We start from the raw sequence: 6,584 nt of genomic DNA on the forward strand, positions 1-6,584 counted from the left end.
TTCAGGTTTCTTATCAGGTAGCTTGGAGGGGCTTTAGCCCTCTTGCTACCTTAATTACTTCCATCCGAAAACAGTCTCCAGCTTATGGGAAATGCTCAGTGAATGTTAGTTGTTAAGACTGTGAGGGAGGATCCTCTGCTGGCAGTGGGGGGCTAGACCGTTCAGAGTCTGAGTCCTGAGTATCTTAGTGGAATTTCCAGTCCAACTGGTTGTAGAACTTAGTGAAGTAACGATAATGAAAAAAAAAAAATGTTGCCACTTGGACCTTGAGGAGGCGGGTGTTACTTCCCACTGTGCCCCAAATAGAGGTTTCTCCAGTGTTATGAACTCAGCAACACAGCACCGGGACAGCCCTGGCATGCGAAGATGTCCCGTGGAATTATCCAGATGGTCCTGGCTGCTTCAGTGTCCTCCCTCCCAGTCCCCTAGGCTGTCAGTGGTTAGTTTCTTTCAGTTAAGATGGGAAAATACGTGTTCTTCTACACATCCCACACCCGAGACGATTTTGCTCTCTCTTTCCTGAAAGGCCAGAGCATGTGAGGTTTTATCTTCAATGAGTTGTGAATTGTTTGGTGGGGTTCGTTTCACTTTATCACACTTCAACAGAATATTTACTGGAAGCTTCCTACAGGCAGGATTAGGCATTCTGTTGCTGTCAAATGTAAGACAATGTGAGGTGTAGGAAAAGCTCTCAACCAAAAACGAGAGCCCTTCACTCTGGCCCCAGCCCCTCAGCAACTTGCTGTGCGAAGCTGGACAAATTAGCTGAGGTCTCTGAGCTTTGTTTCCTCATGTGTCACAGGCAGCTGGATTATGGGCTGTCACAGTCAGTATTATGTAACTCTACCTTATTTAGTTCCTGCAATAGTTGACTTTGCAAATGTTTATCTTGTTCCCATGTGTAAATGAAGAACACCATTTAAACTTGTTTCCTCTTTGAGAGAAGGGACCTCGTCTGCCTTTGTCTTCCGCTGGGTCCCCAGGACCCAGGACAGTACTCACACAGCGCAGACACAGTGAACCCGGGGGGCACCATCCTGCTTACATGGTGTTCACATTCTTCTGGGGAAGACAAAACAGAAGTACAAACTTCCAGTTATAAAATAAATAAGTCATGGGAGTAAGTACAGCATGGGGAATATAGCCAATAATACCGTAAGAACTTTTATGGTAACAGATGGTGACTACACTTACCGTGGTGAGCACTGCATGATGTATATGATTGTCAAACCAGCCACTATGTTGTATACCTGAAACATACTGTATGGTAAAAGTACATTATAATAATTTTGTAAGGTGACAGATGCCAACTAGACTTATCAGGATCATTTTGTAAAGTATAAAAATATTGAATCATTGATGTACACCTGATACTAACAGGTTCGTTCTTTCTTTTCCTTCCTTCCTTCCTTCCTTCTTTCTTTAAATTTACATCCAAGTTAGTTAGCATATAGTGCAATAATGATTTCAGGAGTAGAATCCAGTGATTCATTCTCTACATATAACACCCAGTGCTCATCTGAACACATGTCCTTAATGCCCCTTGCCCATTTAGCCCATCCCCCCACCCCAACCCTTCCAGCAACCCTGTTTTCTCTCTATATTTGTCTCTTATGTTTTGTCCCCCTCCCTGTTTTTATACTGTTTTTGCTTCCCTGCCCTTATGTTCATCTGTTTAGTATCTTAAATTCCACATATGAGAGAAGTCATGATATTTTTGTCTTTCCCTAATTTTGTTTAGCATAATACACTCTTGTTCCACCCATGTTGTTGCAAATGGCCAGATTTCATTCTTTTAGATTGCCTAGTAATACTCCATTGTGTGTATATATGTATACACACACACACATATATATATATACATATACATATACACACACACACACACATATGCTGTATATATGCCACATCTTCTTTATCCATTCATCTGTCAATGGACATTTGGGCTCTTTCCATACTTAGACTACTGTCAATAATGCTGCTATAAACATTGGGGTACATGTGCCCCTTCAAAATAGCATACCTGTATCCTTTGGATAAATTCCTAGTAGTGCTATTGCTGGGTCGTAGGGTAGTTCTATTTTTAGTTTTTTGAGGAACCTCCATACTGTTTTCCAGAGTGGCTATGCCAGTTTGCATTCCCACCAACAGTGCAAGAGGGTTCCTCTTTCTCCACATCTTCACCAACATCTGTCGTTGTCTGAGTTGTTAATTTTAGCCATTCTGACAGGTGTGAGGTGGTATCTCATTGTAGTTTTGATTTGTACTAATAGGTTTCGTATGTCAATTATACCTCAATTAAAGAAATAGAGGCATAAAGTAGTCAAAGAACATTCTTTATGTTTATTTATTTTGAGAGACAGAATGTGATCAGGGGAGGGAGACAGAAAGAGAGAGAGGGAGAGAGAGAATTCCAGGCAGGCCCCATGCTGTCAGCACAGAGCCTGATGTGGGGTTTGATCTCACAAACCATGAGATCATGACCTGAGTGGAAATCAAGAGTTGGGTACTTAACTGACGGAGGCACCCATGAGTCACCAAAAAGTATTCTTTAGTTGAACCTACATTGAGCAAGTTAAGCTTCCTGGGGATTTTCAGTGGGTTTGTACTGACATGAAATCTTTGTTAAGGGCATAAGTCATGTGAGAATCACATAAGCGTTACTTTGAGGATCTTTACAGCACACGCTCTTCCAAGTTTGGTAGGAGAATATTTACTTTCTTAGGGCAAATGGGAATAAAATGAGAATAGTATGAAAAATGGGAATAATAGCATCTATTTCATAGAGTTGTTCTCAGGTGAAAGGGAGTAACTACATGTAAAAGTCTGTCACCAGTGCCTGGGACACAGCAAATATTATGAAATGGTAGCTGTTGTTTTGCTATCAAAATAGTCACTTGCCCAAATATCCTATTGAAACTGGTTAGTGATTTGCTGGTCACTAAGTCCAACGACTCTCAGATTTTCGTTTCTCTGCAGCACCGAACGAGGTTAATTGAGAAACTTGCTCCCATTTCTGTGGCCACGCTGTTTTATAATAGTCTATAGATCTGTTCCTGCTCAGTCCCTGCAGACTGAGCCTTGAGGGTAAGAACCAGGTCACCAGCCCCAGCAATCAGGACAGAGGCCGGCTCATTGTGGTTCTCAGGAATTGCCGAAGGACTGAGAGCACCACCAAGGCAGAGACAGTTCTGCTAGTCTTGTGTCCTGGCCTTGACTTCTCGTTCTCCTCTCCTCAGTAAGCAGAGCTGTACCCTAAGACTCACCTGCAGCCCTCTCATCTCCAACCTGGTTCTCCTGCAAACCTCGTTTTCTCTGAAATCCAATGATCTGTTTAGAGTCTCTCTTCTGAGCTCCTGTAATACAACTTCAGCTGTCGCCTTGATGTCCTGTAGCATCTTAAATTCAACAGGTCTAACTCCAAACTCACAGCCCTTAGGAAATCAATTTTTCCCAGCACTTCCTGGTTTCTGAGAGGGGGACCACCTGTGTTCAGTACCCCGGGCACAAAATCCTGGATTCACTGTCAACTTGTCTTTCTACACTTCCGTCGTCTTATTGCTGTATGAGCTAGGAATCTTTTGGTTGCAAGAAATTTCAACTCAAACTGGCTTAGGCTCTTACATAACTGGGAAATCCAAGGATATCCTGCTTCCACACACAGATGAGTCCAGGAGTTCCAGTCCAAAGTTACAGGGGCTCCTGCTTTTCTACCCCTCAGCTCTGCTTTCCTTTATGTGGGTCCCATTCTCAGGCAAATTTGCTCCATGTGGCACGATGGCTGTCAGCAAGTCCGGGCTTCCATCACATCCTCCTAGCAACACCAGGGGAAAGAGAGCACCCTGTTGTCAGGTAATACAGAAACCCTACCCCGGATTAGCTTTTATTCTAACTGGATCATGTGCAAATTCCTCAGTTTCTGGGGCTGGGGGCTTGAGGTGGAGGAAGCGATGCTGAGTATCCAGGTCCGGGCCTAGCGGTGGAGTCGATTCATCCAAACCACATGAACAGAGACTGGGGGTGGAGTGGTTGTCTAAGAAACATATGGGTCTGTCACCAGGAACAAAGAGGACTTATGTGGGGGAGGATACCAGCTAAGGAGACACCTGCCACAGTCTGAGAGATGACAGATGAGGATGAACAGGTAAGTGATGTGGGCACAGAAAACGAAGAGAAGCATCTTAAAGATATCCAGGAGTTAGAACTGACAAACTTGTATGAGGGTGAGAGAGAGGCAGGAATCCAAGATGACATTAATTTCTGGCTTAGGTGATCAGTAGGTGGTAACGTCTTTCCCCAGACCTGGAACATATTTTAAAGGAGGAAAAGTGACGACTGAGTTTACATGTTCAGTTTGAGGTTTATGAATCCTTAGGTAGAGATATCCAGCAGATGTGGGCTGGAGATGAACGTGGGGTCACCAGCCATAGGTGATGGTAAGTCATGCAAATGGGTGAAGATGAGCCATGATGAATGTAATGTCCACAGTGAGAAGATGGCGAAGACCTAGCCCAGTGAAAACATTTTAAGGAGTGTGCCAAGAGTGGTTAACAGCCTCGAATACTACAGAAGGTATATAAAAACTAAATTGGTCCATCTAATTAGCAACTACAAAATAACTGGTGACTTTGGTGAGTAGTTGCATTGGAATGGTAATGGCACAAGCCAGGATTAAGCAGAATCAAGGATGGGATGGGAGCCGAGGAAGCACAGGCTTAGGGCAAAGGTATGCCTCTGAAGGAGCTTGGCTGTGATGGAAGATGGGACAGAATATAATGTCTTTCCCCCAAAGCACGCGTTCTTTGTGGTTATCAATCAACACTTAAATTGCTTTTAGTAGCTTTTATTTTAAGCATATGCACATCTGTTCTACATTCTCAACTAGACCAAGTTCTTTTTCTTTTTTTCTTCCTTCCTTCCTCCCTCCCGCTTTCTTTTTCTTTTTCTTTCCCTTCGTTCCTTCCTTTTCCTTCCTTCCTTCCTCTTTCTTTCCTCTCCGAGAGCAAGCACACATGCAAGTGGGGGGACAGAGGGAGAGAGGGAAAATCTTAAGCAGGCTCCATTCTCAGTGCGGAGCCCAACATGGGGCTTGATCTCGTGACTGTAAGATCATGACCTGAGCCAAAATCAAGAGTCAAATGCTCAACCAACTGAACCACCCAGGCTCCTCTAGACTGTATGAACTTCATTAGGACCAAGAATGGTACTCTGCACAGTAAAAATACAATGCTTGTCAATTGATAAAACACGAATTTTGAACTGGAGCAAAGGGTATCCTTACATCAGTAACCTGTCTTGGTGCCAGGCTACCCGGTTTTTCTTCCACTCTGGGAAAGAAACGTGCAGCAATTGAGGTGGGGCAAGTCCAGAAGACCTTCTAAAGCTGACACTCTAAAAGTGGGAACATGGTTCCACGGTGCTGGAGTCCCTGGAGGTGCTTGGTATTTTGAGGCTCCCTGTATTTTACGGACATGTGGACTATAAAACAAGGCAAAAGGAGAGGCCTGTTTCACACATTCATCCAGCAGAATAAAGCCTTTATAGTTCATCACAGAATCCTTAATGGTGGTCAGAATCTCTGACCTGCCTCAGCAAGGCCGAGCAATCCCATTTAAGAGATGTTTGTGAGTACTCCACATTAAAAGTTCCAGACTGGACTTGGGTGGTTCCAGTATTGAATAGGAAAAGCAGCACAAAATGGTTCCAGGAGCTAGTGTGACGTCAGGAAAACAGCATAAACATGATAGTCACAAGACCTTGTTCTCTATGCCTCTGTCATTAGTTGGGTGCCCTTGGGCTAGCTGCTAGACCTTTCTGAGGCCATATTCTAATTTGTTATTAGGGGATAATACCTACATTGCCAACCTCATTAAACTCCAGTGAATGGCTCACATAATCATCCTTTCTTTCCTCAGTAAGAACTAAAACTTTATATAAAAGCATTGGGTTAACTACAGAGCAGGAATGGTGATTTTTAACCTGTTAAGTACCTACTATATGCTTGGCACTTGGCTTATGCACTGCGTCTCTGTGAGGTACAACTGAAATCACCACTCACTTCTCTGGACATGACCCTCTCCCGTAACATTCTCCTCTCCTTGGATCACTGGTGTTTCACACAGCAGATACCAGTTTTAGAACAACAGCTTTTAAAGATCCAGATCTATTAAAACCACTTGGCAGTATTCCCGATGTGCCTGATTCGTGATTAACAGCATCTTCATAATCAGCAAATCCAGATGGCCACGGATCATGTTCTCTGGATCTAAAAATCCCACATAGTCGAGCACTGGAGCAGATGCAAAAAGAATGATGGAAGTTAAGACGTAAGTACAGATGTGTGAGTTGTGTGCTGGAATTATAGGCACAGGGAGCGGCATGTGTCTCAGCAACACAGGTGAGGTCTGCGAGGAGCTTTCAGAAATAGGAGAGAGGAAAACTTTATCATGAACATGGGGAAAAAATACGCAGTCTCAAGCAGGAAAAACAGGAAAAGCTAAAAGAAAAAAAAACCACTGTGCTTCGGTGGTTTTTGAAGGTTATATGAAGTATAACTTGGAGATCAAAGTGGGATTTGCAAGATG

This window comes from Lynx rufus, unplaced genomic scaffold, assembly GCF_022079265.1.
Source record: "Lynx rufus isolate CCGP_SWC_20201006 ecotype Redwood Valley unplaced genomic scaffold, mLynRuf1.p SCAF_7, whole genome shotgun sequence".
Classification (NCBI taxonomy): domain Eukaryota; kingdom Metazoa; phylum Chordata; class Mammalia; order Carnivora; family Felidae; genus Lynx; species Lynx rufus.